This window comes from Stenella coeruleoalba (assembly GCF_951394435.1).
Source record: "Stenella coeruleoalba genome assembly, chromosome: 17".
Classification (NCBI taxonomy): domain Eukaryota; kingdom Metazoa; phylum Chordata; class Mammalia; order Artiodactyla; family Delphinidae; genus Stenella; species Stenella coeruleoalba.
The window spans coordinates 6,018,567-6,036,477 of record NC_137163.1 but is presented as its reverse complement, the minus strand read 5'-3'; the positions used below and the strand labels follow the sequence as shown (position 1 = coordinate 6,036,477).

At 40.5% G+C, this 17,911-nt stretch overlaps 1 protein-coding gene across 13 annotated transcripts in view; it reads left to right on the top strand.

The window, feature by feature from the left end:
• The window catches only part of KHDRBS3 (KH RNA binding domain containing, signal transduction associated 3), a 623,624-nt gene that overhangs the window by 485,168 nt on the left and 120,545 nt on the right, over positions 1-17,911 (top strand). The window lies entirely within an intron of this gene.

Genomic DNA, 17,911 nt, shown 5'->3' with positions numbered 1-17,911 from the left:
CCAGCAGCATCAGACTGGGTGTATCTGTTCACGCTGCCTTCTCTGTGGTTCTCTCTCTCCTACTTTTCTCATCCATTTGTAAGGTCCTTTGTGATGATATTGGGCTCGCCTGGATAATCCAGGATGATCTCCCCATTTTAAGGTCGGCTGATCAGGAAACTTGGTTTTCTCTGCAACCACTAATTCTCCTCTGCCTGCAACTTAACATTCTCCGGTTTTGGAAGTCAGGATGTGGGCATCTTTGGGGAGCCACTGTTGTGTCAAGCACAGAGGGATTGGGGAGGCAGGAGAAACTGATGTTCATCGAGTACCGAGTGTATCTTCAGCCTGGTTTCAGGGATTTTCATATATTAGGACATTATCTCAAACTATACAGCAGAGGTTTTAGAGATGTTAAAATAACTTGTTCGTGTCATGTAATTATCAATAATAATGAGGTATTTTGTTGAGTTCTTGCTAAGTGTCATACACTGTATCAGGAGATTTACAGAGCATATTTTTCTCAATTCTCCGTACAGCCTTCTGAGATGAATGACATAAATTCTACTTTATAGGGGAGAAAACAGGCTTTCGTGGAACTATGATTGGCTCAGTGTCACATGGCAAGCTGGTAACTGAATGCTTTGGACTTTGTCAGTCTGACTCCCAAGTCCATACTCTTTCTGTTAAGTTACGATGGGTTAAGATAAAAGGGCCTTATGGAGCTGACTTCTCTTGCATCCCACCTCATATTGAAGTTTTTGTCTGGATAACATTCAGAGTACCTCTTAGGGTATTTGTCAAAGATTATTTGGTGTCACATATCACAATGACCAGGTAGTTAATTGACTGACTTGACAACTTCTCTTTCCTTTCCTCTACACTCCAACTTTTTAATCCCTTTGTTAGACCATAACAGCCTTTTGTAAGTATTTATTGAGCTCCTCCTCGGTTACCATTCTTCCCATCGATTTTCCATATTGTTTCATACATTATTTTATTTAATCTTTGCAGCAGCCTTCTACAGATAACTATTAATACTCCTATTTTATAGATAATGAAACAGCCTGACAAAGATTAAAACCAAGCTCTGTTTTGACTTAAAAGCCTGTGCTATAAAAAGGTGTATCTTATTTACAGTTTTTTGCTTCAGTCCTACATATTCAACATGATCACTTGAAATAATTTCATAAAATATGAGGAAAATATAGATAGAAAAAACTAAAAATGACTGATGTAGTAGTAATTAAATAGGTAAAGAATGCCCGAAGAGCACAAGTTTATATATCAAAAGTAGGGCTAAAAAGTGCCTGGTTTATATTGGCCCTGATGAGCTCAGTGACATGGAATAAACTAGGACTTGATTCAGCAGTGTGCTTCAATTAATGTTTGTGGTAGGCCGAAGAGTGGCCCCCAAATATGTCTATATCCTAAGCTTTAGAACTGGTGAATGCTATCTTATATGGCAAAAGAGACTTTATAGATATGATTAAGTTAAAGATCTTGAGATGGAGAAAGTATCCCTGATCATCTGGGTGGGCCCAGTATAACCACGCTGGTCCTTATAAGAGGAATGTGGAGGAAGAGTCAGAGTCGGACAGAAGACAGTGTGACAGTGGAAACAGATTGGAGTGATGTGGCCACAAGCCAGAGAATGCTAGCAGCCTCTAGAAGATGGGAAGGACAAGGAAAAGGATTCTCCCTTGGAGTCTCTAGAAGAAATGCTGCCTTTATGTGCCCATTTTAGACTTCTGACTTGCAGGACTATAGGGCAGGGGCCCCCAACCCCCAGGCCACGGACCTGTAGCGGTCCGCGGCCTGTTAGGAACTGGGCCACACAGCAGGAGGTGGGCAGCAAGCAAGCAAGCGAGGCTTCATCTGCTGCTCCCCGTCGCTCTCATTACCGCCTGAACCATCCCCCCTTCCCCCTGCCACTGGTCCGTAGAAAAATTGTCTTCCACGAAACTGGTCCCTGGTGCCAAAAAGGTTGGGGACCGCTGCTGTAAGGTAATAATACGTTTATGTTGTTGTTTTAAGCCACTAAGCTTGTAGTAATTTGTTACAGTGGCAATAGGAAACTAATACAATGTCCTTAAATAATCATGAGCCGCTTAACAAAGTCATAGTTGGGGACTTCAGTACCCTTGTTTAAATAATGGAGGCAACAACTAGGTAGAAAATTGGTAAGGAAATAGAAGACGTGAACAACACTATAAGTTGACTAGACTTAAGGAACATTTATAGAACATGCAGAAACTACATTTTTCTCAGGTGCACATGGAACATTCTCCAGGACAAACCATATGCTGGTCCATAAAACAAACCTCAGTACATTTTAAAGGATTAAAATCATGTAAAGGATGTTCTCTGACCACAATGAAATGAGATTGGAAATCAATAACAGAGAGAGACTTGGGGAGTTCACAAATATGTGGAAATTAACAGACTCCTAAGTAACCAATGAGCCAAATAAGAAATCACAAGGGAAATTAGAAAATATTTTGAGATGAAGGAAAATAAAGACACAACATTTCAAAACTTATGGAATGCAGCTAAAGCAGTACTTGGAGACAAACATATAGATATAAACCTTATATTAAAAATGAGGATAAATCTCAAATCAGTTACCTAACCTTCGATCTTAAGACACTGGGAAAAGAAGAGCAAATTAAATCTAAAAGAGGCAGAATGAAGGAAGTAATACAGATTAGAATGGAAATTAATGAAAAAGAGAATAGAAAAACAGTAGAGAAAATCAACAAACTGAAAATTGGTTCTTAGAAATGGACTTGAGGACACAGGGAGGGGGAAGGGTAAGCTGGGACAAAGTGAGAGAGTGGCATGGACATATATACACTACCAAATGTAAAACAGATAGCTAGTGGGAAGCAGCTGCGTAGCACAGGGAGATCAGCTCAGTGCTTTATGACCACCTAGAGGGGTGGGATAGGGAGGGTGGGAGGGTGACGCAAGAGGGAGGGGATATGGGGATATATGTATACGTATAGCTGATTCACTTTGTTATACAGCAGAAGCTAGCACAACAGTGTAAAGCAATTATACTCCAGTAAAGATGTTAAAAAAAAAAAAATTGGTTCTTTGAAAAGATCAACGGAATTGCCAAAATTTTAGCTACATTGACTAAAAGAAAAGAGAGAAGACTCATGACAAAAATCAGGGATGAAAAAGGTACATAACTGTTGACTTTACAGAAATGAAAATGTAAGGGAATACTGTGAACAATTGTGTACTCATAAATTAGATGACTTAGGTGAAATGGGCAGATTCCTAAAAAGATACAGACTACTGAAACCGACTGAAGAAATAGAAAATCTGAATATAATGGTAAAGAGATTGAATTGTTTAAATAAATAAATAAATAACCAAACTACTCAGTAAGAAAAGCTCAGGTCCAGATGGCTTCACTTGTGAATCCTATCAAACATTCAAAAAACTAATTAGTACTAATTCTTGACAAACTCTTCCAAAAATTAGAAGAGGAAGGAATATTTACCAATTCATTGTATGAGACCAGTATTACCCTGATTCCAAAAATCAGACAAAGACATCACAAGAAAACTACAGACCAGTATCTCTTATGAATATAGACACAGAAATCCTCAGTGAAATACTAGCAAACCAAATCCAGTTAGCATATAAGAAGGATACACCTTGATCACATAGGATTTATCCCAGGAATGCAAGGTTGGTTTAGCATCTGAAACTCAATTAATTTCATATCTGTGCTAATAGAATAAAGGACAGAAACCACATAATCATCTCAGCAGTCACAGTAAAAACATTTCATGGATTCTAACACCCTTTGGTGAGAAAAATGCTCAACAAACTAGAAATAGAAGAGAACTTCCCAAAACCCGATAAAGTGCGATCTGTGAAAAACCCACAGGAGACATCATACTTAATTTTAAAAGACTTTTGCCCTAAATCAGGGATAAGCAAAGATGTCAGCTTTCGCCCCTTGTACTCATCATTGTTCTGGAGGGTTTGGGCAAGAAAATGGAGTAAAACATCCAGATTGGGAAGGAAGAATTACAGTTAACTATTCGTAGATGACATGATCTCATATATAGAAAAGCATAAGGAATCCACTAAAAATCTGTTAAAACTAACAAATGAGTTCCTCTCTCCCTTCCCTTTTGTATTTAAAATTGAATATTTCTTCTGATAATACGTATAGTACAAACTTTACTGGACTATAAGTTTCACGAGGCCAAGATTCATATCTGTTTTGTAGACCATTGTGTACCTAGCACCTGCACACATGCCTTGTCCATAGAAAGTGTTCTTTACATACTTGATAAATGAATGCTTGGAAAAAATAGAAAGTATAAAAAATAAAAAACAGTTGTACTCACCATAAACCAACCATTTGGAGATAGTCATTGTTAATATTTTAGACAGTTGACTTCTCCATAGAAAATTTCATAATTTCATTTTTTTAGCTTAATTTTTTTTTTTTTTAGTGCTGGATCTTTATTTTTATTTATTTTTAACATCTTTATTGGAGTATAATTGCTTTACAATGGTGTGTTAGTTTCTGCTTTATAACAAAGTGAATCAGTTATACATATACATATGTTCCCATATCTCTTCCCTCGTGCGTCTCCCTCCCTCCCATCCTCCCTATCCCACCCCTCTAGGTGGTCACAAACCACCGAGCTGATCTCCCTGTGCTATGCGGCTGCTTCCCACTAGCTATCTGTTCTATGTTTGGTAGTGTATATGTGTCCATGCCACTCTCTCACTTTGTCACAGCTTACCCTTCCCCCTCCCCATATCCTCAAGTCCATTCTCTAGTAGGTCTGTGTCTTTATTCCCGTCTTACCCCTAGGTTCTTCATGACCTTTTTTTTTTTTTTTCCCTTAGATTCCATATATATGTGTTAGCATACAGTATTTGTTTTTCTCTTTCTGACTTACTTCACTCTGTATGACAGACTCTAGGTCCATCCACCTCACTACAGATAGCTCAATTTCATTTCTTTTTATGGCTGAGTAATATTCCATTGTATATATGTGCCACATCTTCTTTATCCATTCATCCGATGATGGACACTTAGGTTGCTTCCGTGTCCTGGCTATTGTAAATAGAGCTGCAGTGAACATTTTGGTACATGACTCTTTTTGAATTATGGTTTTCTCAGGGTATATGCCCTGTAGTGGGATTGCTGGGTCGTATGGTAGTTCTATTTGGTTTTTTAAGGAACCTCCATACTGTTCTCCATAGTGGCTGTATCAATTTACATTCCCACCAACAGTGCAAGAGTGTTCCCTTTTCTCCACACCCTCTCCAGCATTTATTGTTTGTAGATTTTTGATGATGGCCATTCTGACTGGTGTGAGATGATATCTCATTGTAGTTTTGATTTGCATTTCTCTAATGATTAATGAAGTTGAGCATTCTTTCATGTGTTGGCAGTCTGTATATCTTCTTTGGAGAAATGCCTATTTAGGTCTTCTGCCCATTTTTGGATTGGGTTGTTTGTTTTTTTATTATTGAGCTGCATGAGCTGCTTGTAAATCTTGGAGATTAATCCTTTGTCAGTTGCTTCATTTGCAAATATTTTCTCCCATTTAGCTTAATGTTTTGTCGTTATCATTTTCTTAGATCGTCAGAATGTTGGAAATACTGTTTTTCATGGCTTAGTAGTACTCCATGGTATGTATGTCATCCTGTACTTAGCTGATTCCTCACTAATGAGCATTTCCAACTCTTTGAATTATTGGTAACTCTGATTCGTCTCTTCTGTGTCCTTACATTCTGTACATTGCTGCCCTTACCTAGATCTCTGCAAGAGCCTGAATTTGTTCCTTACCACTAGTGTTCTTCTCTCTTTCAAGATATGCGTTTTAAAAAGAAGCAGTACAAAATGCAAATCTTTTTAAGCATGCAAATCCAATAAAGTCGTTCCTTTATTTAAAGTTTTCACTAGTATATCATATCCTCAAGGTAACTTGTATCCTCAAGATCTTTCTCAGGATGGTGTTCACTCTCCTACTTACCTCTCCAGTCTTGTATCTGTCAGTCCCCTCTTTGATCCTGAGGTTACAGTGATGCTGGATTTCTTGTCTGATTCATGAAAGCCAGTTGTTCTTTTCTGTAAGGACTTTTGTTTGCTCTTCCGTTCTGTTTTGTGTAACACAAATGCCCTCCTCCCCCCTTATGTGCTTAATCCACTTATGTTCTTAGGGATTCAACTCAGGTGTCACCACCCAGAAGGAACCAATTTGCTACCCACTCTCAATTTTGGATTGGGTACCCCCTTCTGTTCTCATCTTTTAGAGCGCTCTGCATAACTCTGTCATAGCCTTTATCACCCTGGATTGTCATCTCCTTATGTTTCCCCTTAATAGGGTAAGCTCCTTGAAGGCAGGGGCTGTATCCACTGTGCCTGGAACACAACAGGGACTCAGTGAATGCTGCAGGGAACCTCTTTGCACATCAGTCTGCACTGGCCATTCAGATAATTTCTTTAGCATAGCCTCCCACAAGTTTAATAACTAGGTCAGAGTTCATCAATATTGACAACCCTCGTTGTCAAATTGATTTATAGGTGAGATGTACCAGTTAAACTTTCTGCCAGTAGTGTTTGTGAATGTACTTAAATGGGACCTTCTGAATCCTATTTTGAGGTAAGATATGTTGGATAGTTTGTGTTGTTTCTGCTTAGGCATGGTTGTTTAGGGAGATACTAAGTAGAAAGTGTTATTTGGCAGGCTCTCAGCCTGTCACCTTTTATGAGTAATTGGTAATGGGGGCATAATGTACTAAACTGGAAAGCTGGGTATTTGGTTTTCCATTTCCCATTCTGCTGTATGGTTGCCTTTCAGATGTAATTTGTTGCTCCTTGATATTGTAGACAGGCAGAGAGCTTTCTTTGACACTCAGTGTAATGATCAAAACAGTAATAGGCACACTGCCAGGATTAATGCTTTTTCAGAATTTGGAGAAACTCTTGGAGAAGCACTTTTGTCTGATCTCCCTATGGTTTTTCAGAGTTACAAAAAAGTGTTATGGTATCGTTGAGTATTATATTAATATATAGGTTCAGAACTGCTGGTTGGGCTGATGAACTTATAGTGGCTAAAAGTTGTCCATAGGGCAGAGAGAAAAATAATTAGCAATGATGTGTATAGCATTTAGATTTGCATCTGATAAAATCCACAATAGAATTACAAAGCATTTCACAGTGCTGCTTTGGGAAATAGGAAATGGTTAGGTCTATAAGGGTAAATACTACAGAAAAGGGGTGGTGGAACCGAGCTCTTGGTTACCAGACCAGTTTGTGGAAGAATATTCTCTATCAGTTATATGTCCATTGTCCGTATACCTCCACAGTCCCAAATGTAACCGGTGCCGTCTTTTTTCTCCTTCACTATTTCTTTCTCTAAGTTTTTGATCGGGTGTTTGTGTGTTGGGATGGGTGGGAAGTGCCTGTAGGGCCTGGGAAAAGCTTGCTCTGTGAGATTCCGATTTCACTGTTTGAATAAGTAGTCTGACGCACAGCAGATGGGCTCTGGGCCAGCTATTAGCCACGAGGATGTGGGCAGGTATATTCCCTGCAGCACTGCCCTCCTCTGTGAAAGGGGTGAACACCACCCAGCCAGCCGAGTTGTCACAAGATGCGTGTGAAGATCAGGGAGGGAAAGGAACTATTCGTGAGGGGTCTAACCAGTGCCTGGCACATAGCAGGTGCCCAGCCAGCGTTCAGTTTATTCCCTTCTTTCTCATGAGGCTTTTCCCATCAGAACATCCAGAAAAGAACCCAGTGCATTAAACAATAGGTGTTGCTTTGTTACTGTTGTGCTTATCCCTGGGGATGACAGCATTTTTCCTTCTCCCGTGGCATTCCTAGACGTCAAGTCTCTTTCGTCCCTTTGTTTCTCTGTCTCCCTCTCTCTGTAAGTCAGTCCATTAAAAAAAAAAGGTCAAGACTATTGGGTTTTCCCTATTGAAACACTGTATTTACTAATCAAATCCTCTCTGCGCCTGGCTCATGTTTGAAAGTTGCTGATTATATTTTATGGACTCTTTTTTTTTTTCCCACATTAAACATGTGGCACAATGGTCAGACCTGTCTGAAAACGTCATCGTCTCAATCCAGTAATGATTATGTTATAGTTGCATTGTCGCACAGCACCCAGCCCGAAGATGATGGACTGTGGCGAGGAAACACATGCGGCTGCGCTTAGCGCGTGTGCTTGTGGTTTGCAGCTGCCCACACTGGCTCCTAAGTGCTGTCACATTGTGGCTAGTGCGGCGTTGTCATGGCAGTGGTGAGGGGAAGTGGGGGGCATTTTCTGTACTTTAGAACCTTTGAAGCTAATTAGTCTTTGGAACTAAAAGGTATAAAGTATGTGAATCAGATTCATACTCTGAATTTACATGATTCTGTCCCTCGCCATTATCAGGGCACCGTGCCACGAGGCCGTCGTGTGCAGGCGCCTGGCGCTGCCTCGCCCAGAGCCCGCTGCTCGCCCACTGGCTCCTGCGGGGCCGCGCTCACTCTCCCACATCCAGACCTCGGAGCGCTGGGGTCCAGTCGGGACCTGCCCATTCTCGTCCCTGGCCAGGGATGTGAGGACTCTGTTTCTGGGCCAGTACAGGACATTTTAGATATATTACAGAGCACAAATGTACAATTCCAATCTGTTTGGATGTGAGATGACTTTGAACGTCCAGTATTTTGGAAGACAGTCGTGGATTGTGACTAAGAATGAGGCCTCTAGAATCAGATGGCTTAGGTTTAAGTCTGTCTTGTCACTCCTACTTGCTGACTCTATGCCTGGGGAAAGTAATTTAACCCTTCAGTACCTCAGTTTCCTCAGTGAGGTGAAATGTGGAATACTGTAAAAATTCTACCTTAAAGGACTGTTGTGAAGATAGGCTAACATACGTAAAGCTTTCATTACATGGTAGGTGGTAACATTCAATTAATGTCAGCTGCTATTATTGTTATTTTTACAATGTGTATTTGTCCAGCCCTGAGCTAACTGCTGGGGAGGTGGCGATGAATAAGAAAGAAGGAGCTACAGTCTGCTAGAATATGCGCAGCGTGATAAAAGCTGTGCACAGAAATACCCTCCCCCCATCCCAGTTATCTTCCTCACTTAGTTCACTTCTCTTCAGAGCCCTCCTTTACCTTCTGGCAACTGATACATTTACGATCTAGAGTGTAAACTTGTAAACAGCATGTTGCCTACTTGTGGCTGTATCCTCAGCACCTGTAATGGTGACTGACACATAGTAGGTATTCAGTAAAAGATACAGGATGAATGAATGCCAAAAGTGCCCTGGGAGCCCTGATGAGAAAGCAGTGCATTAGTATGGATGGGACAAGGAAAACTACAGAGATGATACTTTTTACGTTGGGTGTTGAAGGGCGAGCAAGAGTTTGCCAGCTGTCTACAGGTACTGCAGAGAAGGGCATTGCAGCCAGAAGAGCAGGGGTTTAAAGATAGGAAAGTCTCTGGTGTGTTAATGAGAGGAATGACTCACACCTGTTGTCACATTGGATGCTCTGATGGGTAGTTTGCATGGAGATTATAGGAATTCATTTTCTGTTTGGTTACTTAGTTTTCAGTACTAAACTCTTCCTTTGCTTATTGTAGGAAATTGTTTTTGTAAGATTTCATATGGTAGCTTCATCTTTTCGGGTGAAGTTAATTTCTAGAATATTAGCTATTCCTTAGTGATACAGCCGAGCACAAATAGGACGAAGTAATGCTGGTAAAGGTAATGGAGATGATGATGATGATGGCATTTGCAGGTCACTTTACAGTGCTTCTACCAAAGACTTTTACGTGTTACTTCACTGAGCCTCTTGATAGCACGATGAGGTGTGCAAGATTGAGTAGCATCCTTGATCTGTATGTTTTTTTCATCTGCCTAGGCCTTTGAAATACATCCTTTTATTATTACCAGAGGCCTTAGCTCCTAGTGCTATGTGTTGTCTTTGCTTCACCTTTGCAGTCCTGGACCCGGGCCCCCGGGGGTAAAGAGCAACGTGTCCCAGAAGCCTGGTCCATGTGCTCCATTTGGTGTCGCCCTAAACTTTCCAAGGGTGGGGATGCTCATGGTCCCGAGGGACTCCAGGGCTCATTGCCAGCATGTGGACCTTGAGTGTGAGAAGCAAGGCCAAAGAAGAGGTCAGTGAGACTGTGGCTGATGAGCCCAAACCCCTCTCCAGTATTATAATCCTTAATTTTTCTCTCCAAAGGCATCATCCCTTCCACAGAATGTGAGCTTTATGAGGGCAGGGTCTTTGTTATTCACTCCTGATGCCGAACAGTCAAAGCAGTGCTCGGTACATAGAAAATGCTCAGTAAACATTTTGGATGGATGAATAGTAAATGGGCGGTGGCCTCGTATTGTCTACCAGAAGTCCGTTTTGTTCCTGGCCCTTGTCTGAGCTCCTGTTAGTGGGTCAGGGGGAGATTGGGGAAGTCTAGACTCCTCCCGGAAATTAGAGGTTTGTTAGTAGTCAGGGCGGATGTTACCTCCATTTTCTGAGTGACGAGACGGAGGCTTAGAGAGGTTAAATAACTTGCCTTGGGTTATATGGTAGGCAGGTGGCAGAAACTCCTCAAACACAGGTCCCTCCAAAGCAATTGAATGGCTTTCTCAGCTCCATTAGAAAGGAATAGTAATAGTTTATTATATAATAGGTGCATATTTAGGTATGTATGTCTTGTGTTTTGTCTCCCAGATGTTCCCAGTATATGAGCATATACGCATAAAGACAATCACGTTTACCTGTGTAGCAAAACCCATTCTTATACAGTGTATATTCATTTATAAGTTGGCATGCTTAATTGTGACAGAACTTGATTCGTGGAAATACTGTTATCAGATCTGATCAAACATCAATAATACTGCACAAAAATACTCATTTTCACAAGCATCTCTGATGAAAGACAGCAGTTTGATTCTTCTCTTTTATGTTCTCTCTTTTTCTAGAAGAGGGTAATTCGAGCTCATCTGTTTGGACAAAATGATTTTTCTCTTCTCTCTGGTATTTTGACCTTGAACCTTTAGACCTATGTAAAACAAATTTTCTTTCAATATTCTTTATGTTTCTCTTTAATTTTTCTCAATATTTTAAATTATTTAAATATTTTTATATAATGTCTGAGTATATTTATCATTTGACATCATTTGTCAGTGGTGGTTAATATATTTAACATTAACACTTAAGGTCCAACAGGGCATGTGATATGTCTCTTTCTGCTCACTGTTGATTTCCTAGCACATAGTGGGCTTCAAATGTTTGTGGAATAAATGACATTTGTGTTATAGCTACAGAAACACTTTAGCATTTCCTCGTTACAGAGCACTTGTCACAGTCCTGATCCCTCCAGATGGGCCCCTTGTGTCTGGGAGAGACTGGGGTTCTTACTTGGAAAAGAGAAGCCATGGATCTGTATCTATACGTGGAGGGAAAGTGCCTTATAATCCAAGGCCAATGACTGTTTTGATGACCCCTCCAGCTCTGAAAAAGGACACGTCTACCCAGCGTCACTTACTTTTGACATATGTTGTCTACAGTTTGGGTTTGTAGCTTTTTACCGTAGAAAATTGACTACACTTTGTTAAGTGCAGTGTTCTGGTTCAAGAGGTGTTAGGCCTGCCCTTCCTCGCTCCACACCTACATGGATGTCTGATGGTGTAGTGCCCTTCTTGGAGCCCTGTGACCGCAGACAAATGACTTCCCTGCCCTGCTCTGCTTCCTCATCTTTAAAGTGGAGATAGGGGCTTCCCTGGTGGCTCAGCGGTTGAGAGTCTGCCTGCCGATGCAGGGGACGCGGGTTTGTGCCCCGGTCCGGGAGGATCCCACATGCCGCGGAGCGGCTGGGCCCGTGAGCCATGGCTGCTGAGCCTGCGCGTCTGGAGCCTGTCCTCCTCAATGGGAGAGGCCACAATGGTGAGAGGCCCGCGTACCGCAAAAAAAAAAAAAAAAAAAAAAAAGTAAAGTGGAGATAGTGGTGTCTAGCTTTCTCACCCCCATAGAGCTGTAGGTTGAGATAAACTGGAAAAATCTGAAAGGCTTGTAAGCTGCAACACAAAGCCAGAGTATTATCATTACTGCCATCACTGTTATTATTAGAGTTATTAAAACAGGTGTGGGAGTCAACATCTTTTATATAATTAGGTTTGAAAAGATTAATAATATGAAAGTGAGTGACTAATACAATGCATTGTGTAGTCAGGTGTTAAGAGGAAAGCCAAGGAGCAGACCGAGGGTATGTTGTTTAGAAAAGGCTGTGTCACCGGAGCTTGAAATTCTGGACTTCACTGTCTGTCAACGTTAGTACTAGTGAATGATGGAGAATTGTTCTTTGTTTTTTTTAATTGGATATTTAAAAAAACCACTTCTTTGTTTAACACCTTTAGGTTTAAATGCAGATTGTTAAAACAGGCAGTGACAATAATAGCATTGAAAAATGGCGATTAGCATTTGACTCTATGTGTCCGATATTTATTTAGTATATGTTATATGCCACTTGGTACACATACTTTTTTTTTTTTTTTTTGCGGTACGCGGGCGTCTCTCTGCTGTGGCCTCTCCCGTTGCAGAACACAGGCTCCGGACGCGCAGGCTCAGCGGCCATGGCTCACGGGCCCAGGCGCTCCGCGGCATGTGGGATCTTCCCGGACCGGGCCACGAACTCGTGTCCCCTGCATCGGCAGGCGGACTCTCAACCACTGCGCCACCAGGGAAGCCCCACATACTTATTTTAAACGACATTTTAGAACCAAATAATTATTTTTAAATTAATGTTTTTAAATTTCTCAGTTTTAATTTACAATATGGTAAATACTGATAGATTGTAACACATAAACAAAAAGTTCTCTGGGCTTCTTAAAATTTTGTATGAGTCTTAAGTCGAAAGGGCTCCTGAGACTGAAATGCTGGAAAACTCTTGGGTTTGTGAGATCATGGTTCACATCTACAATAATGCTTTGTACTTTTGCAGGGAAATGTAGAAAACTTTGTTCCATGAGTAAAGTGTTTCTTGACCAGTAGCTATTAACACGTTGTTTGATGTTGTTATGGTTGTCTATTTAGTAACTGCTTACTCTATAAACTGCTATTCTAATGTGATAAAGTAGACTGTTCTTAAAATTCTTTTGCACATTTGAGAATTTTGATAACAGGAAAAGTCACTAATTTTTTAAGGATATGTTTTAGTACCTACTGTATACTTTCCCTACCCACAATCACCAATTTATGATTATTTGACAAGCATATAGATTGGTAACCAGATAAATAAGCCTCAAGACTGGAAGTAGCAAATGAAATGCTGATAACCATTTGCCAAAAGTCAGGGATTTCTATGATGCAGTCATACGATGTAATGGATACAGGAGCACTTTGAGTAGTAGATTAGGCTGAACAAATATATGGGATTATTAGCACTACACTTGTGGGTTGTAATACTTTGCTCCATTTTATATTTTTTCACCTGAACTTTTTGTATCTTAAAGCAAAATGCATTTTTCATTTACTTTCTGACAGCAATTAAAATACTTGTGTATCTGTTGAACTAATCCAGTTAGAGAAAGCTCTATGTATGGAGAAAGAGTTAAGCATCAAAGAAAACAGGAAGCAAAAAGGGAATATTCAGGTCTGTGTTCCATTTCAGGTTATTTCTTGTATATGGTAGAGCTCGAGATTAATTTGTTTGCATATGTATATCTAATTGTTCTAGCACAACTTGTTGAAATGACTATCCTTTCTCTACTGAATTGTCTTTGAATCATTTTCAAAAATCAGTTAACCATATGTATGGCTTACCTAGTGTACATGTAGGACGCTGTTCTTTTGTTCTGTATGTCTTTCCTTGAGCCAACACCACAACTGTATTACTTATTGGAGCTTCATACTAAGTTGCTGAAATCAAATGAGTCCTTCAACTTGTTCTTTTTCAGAATTTTCTTCCCTATACTTATAAGGACCTTATACATGCAAGGTGCTTTGAACATGCATATACACTTTAAAATCAGCTTTTATCAATTTCTACAAGAAAGTTTACTGGTCTTTGACAGGGAATTACATTAAATTTATAAATCAGTATTGGGAGAATTGACATCTTAACAATATTGAGTCTTCTGATCCATGGACATGATTCTGTCTTAATTTATTCAGATCTTTAAAAATTTCTACCAGCAATGTTTTGTAGTTTTTAATGTATAGGTTTTACTCATATTTTGTTCACCTTATCCCTCAGTATTTCATATTTTTTGATGCTAATGAAATGTTATTTTTGAAGTTTCTTTTTTTTTTTTTAACGCATGTGCTCTTAGAAATATAGTTGATTGTTGTGTAGTACTTATATCCAGCAATTTTGCTAAATTCACTTGTTACTTCTGGTGGCTTTGTTGTAGATTCCTTGGGATTTTCTAGATTATTTTTTCTTTAAATAAAGGTACTTTTCCTTTTCCAATCTGAATTATTTTAATTTTCTTCTCTTAATTGTCCTGGCTCTGTCCATCCATGTCAGTAAGTAGATGTTCCTGGTTATGGGGGAGAAATGATACAGTCCTTTTTTTTTTTTTTTTTTTTTTTTTTGGCGGTACGCAGGCTTCTCACCGCTGTGGCCTCTCCCATTGCGGAGCACAGGCTCCGGACGCGCAGGCCCAGCGGCCACGGCTCACGGGCCCAGCCGCTCCGCGGCACGTGGGATCCTCCCGGACCGGGGCACGAACCCGCGTCCCCTGCATTGGCAGGCGGACTCTCAACCAGATACAGTCTTTTAATTGTGATGTTATCTGTAGATTTTTCATAGATGTTCTTTATCAGATTGAGAAAGTTTCATTTTATTCTTATTTGCTGAGAGTTTTTATCATAATGAAGGTTTAATATTTTTAAATGCCTTTTCAACATTTATTCAGATGATCGATCACAAGGTTTTTCTTTTGTAGCCTGTTAATGTAGTGAATAACATTGAATAACTTTCAAATGTTAAATAAACCACTTACCTTCTTGGGACGATCCATACTTGGTGATCTTGTCTACTCTTGTTTAGATATTGCTAAATTCAATTTGTTAATATTTTGTTAAGGACTGTTTCATCCCTGTTCAGGAGGGATATTGAGATATAGTTTTCTTCTAAAATCTTTGTCTCACTTTTATATTAGGCTAATGAAATGATTTTGGAAGTGTTCACCTCTTCTCTCTATTCTGGAAGAGTTTTTTTAGAATTGGTGGTATTATTTATGCCTTATGCATTTGGTCGAATTCACCAGTGAAGCCATCTGGACCTGGGGTTTTCTTTGAGAAAATTTTGTAAGCTGTGAATTCAGTTTCTTTAATAGATAGAGGCTTATTCGTGTTGTCTTTTTCTTCTTGAGTGATCTTTGGTAGTTTGTGTCTTTTAAGGAAATTGTCCATTTCATCTGAAATATCCAATTTATTAATATAAAACTGTTGGGTAATAATTGTAGGATCTGTGGTGATGTCACTGTTATTACTGATGTTAGTAGTTATGTCTTCACTCTTTTTCTCGGTCACTTTGGCTAGGGGCTTATCAATTTTATTGAGCTTTTCAAAGAACTAGCTTTTGGTTTTGTTGATTTTTTTTTTTCTCTATAGTTTTATGTTTGGAATTTTACTGATACCAGCTCTTTAGGATTAGTACATGATATCAGTCAGAAAGGCGGTATTGTCTCCTTGCTGAATTTGGGCCGATAAACAGCAGTTATACTCCCTTTTCTTTATGGTGTTGGTGGGTCCTTTGTGATTCCGTATTTTCCCTTATATTGTAACATGACTTTGCCTTTACAAGTCTTGTTTGTTTTACCAGGGTTGAATTCCTTAAGGTGAGGGGTTGTTTCATTAAGCTCTGTTTCCCTGGCTGGAGCACAGACCTGGCACCTGGGCAGTCACTGTAGCGGGATGAATGGGCAACTGAACATGTGAGTGATGGGGAGAAGGGCCGTGTGCGAAAAGCCTATTTTTGCCTCTAGGGAGGTGATTAAGAGAATTTGGGGAATGAGTCACTGTGATACAGAAGTAGTTGCTTGTGTTTTAAGTGCAGATGTGTGGTATTTTTAATATTTTAGAATGTGTAGTTTAAGCAAGTAAATATTCCTTTTGAAATGTAAATATGTGCTATGGAGAATTGTGTTCCTTCCTAGGGAAATAAAAGTAGACTCTGCAGAGAAGCTAAGGGCCAGGTTGGGGACAGAGCTGGCAATCTCCAACTGAGGGGTGCGTTTAACCACTGATCTCTATTAGCAGGAATTGGAGGAAAACTGCAGGGAAATGGAAAGGTCAAGCTGAAAAAGAAAAAAAGCTCCTCAAGAAGATAGATCAAAGGAATTGAAGGAAACTCTTCAGAAGCATTTTTTAAAACAAGTACCAGGGTTTAAAAAAAAGTAAATGTCTGCCATGTTGAACTTGGCAGAGGCGAGTTCATACTGCAGCCAGGGACTGCGGGGGGAATAGTCCCCAACTTCACACCCGCACACTCTGATAGATACGTGTGTTATCTCAGGCCCTGTCATACGCCACCCCAAACTTAAAGTGGTTTAGAACAGCGTGTTGTGGACTCGCACAGTTGTGTGAGTGGCGGGGTTTGGCCGAACAGCTCTCCCGTGGAGCGTCTCATGTCGTGGCAGGTAGAGTGGCTGGGCTGCGGTCATCTGAAGGCTGGACATCCAGGTGCTTCCCTCCCGCAGCTGGCAGGCGACGCCAGCTGTTGGTGGCTGGGACCTCAGCTGAGAGAGAGCTTAGCCCGAGTTGTCGGCCATCTAGCCTACTTACAGCCTCGCCGTGCGTGGCTCGGGCTTCTTAGAGCTCCGGACGGGGTTGCCAGAGGGAGTGTGAGCGCTTCAAGAGGCCGGGCAGGACCTGCAGCGCTCCTTACAACTAGACTGGGAGGTCCCGGGGTGCCACTTCTGCTGCATTCCGTTGGTTGACTAAGTCACTGAAGTGAGCCCAGATTGAAGAGGAACGAATTAGCCCCCCATCTCCCCATGGGGGGAGTAGCAGAGATACCGCGGTCATCTGCGTTATTTGAACTGGGATGAGCACGAACAAGGTTTCAGCATTTTACAGGATACGCTGCTCTCTAGAGCACACGGCACGGTCCAGTTAGGGTTTTCCTCCTTCACTCTCATACTTAGCTCTGAGCGCCCTTTGGGGGCTTCAGAAAATCGGTTGTGCTGTCACCAGTGGATGTGGCAGAAGTGTTCCATATGTCCTAATGGTCGATTTGTAAGGGTATTTCTGAGAGGACAGTATTTCTCAAGACCTTAGCAGCAACCCTTCTGCATGCCTTTTCCTCGTCTTTGTTGCTACATTTTAATGGCTGTTTTGGAGGCTTTCAAGGTTTGTAAATGTTTGCTTTCTGCATGAATTCAACCTTATTACCTTCAGTATAAGCATCTTGTGGTCTGTTACTAATAGGAAGCAACATATGTGAAAGCTCCTTTCTTGGGCTGGGAGAGGGAATGAAAGGCATACATCCTGTAAGTTTATTAGGCCAAGTCTATACAGATGAAGTGACCCATCGGAAGAAACTGAGGATGTTTTAATGGAAACGCATATGAAAGCAACAGTCATTAACATCTGCTGTGTGTCAGATACTGTGCTTAGTAGTTGTTTTTTCCCCCAAATAGTAGATATTCCTTTATACACTGAACTTACTTTTTTCAATAATCATGAAAAGTAGGTAGTATTTTCTCTATTTTTAAAAGTGAGTAAAGTTGTAACCAAGTGAATAACTAACTTACCTGAGGTCATGAGGGTAGAAATTGGCCATTCATTTTGTACTATCCTATCCAGCTCCTCAAAAATATATTATTATTCTGTTAGTAATCAGGTCATTGTCAGATGATTTACATGTGATGGTAAATCCACAGAATCACCATGGCACCGTGTAAACTGTGTGCCTTTTCTTTATGC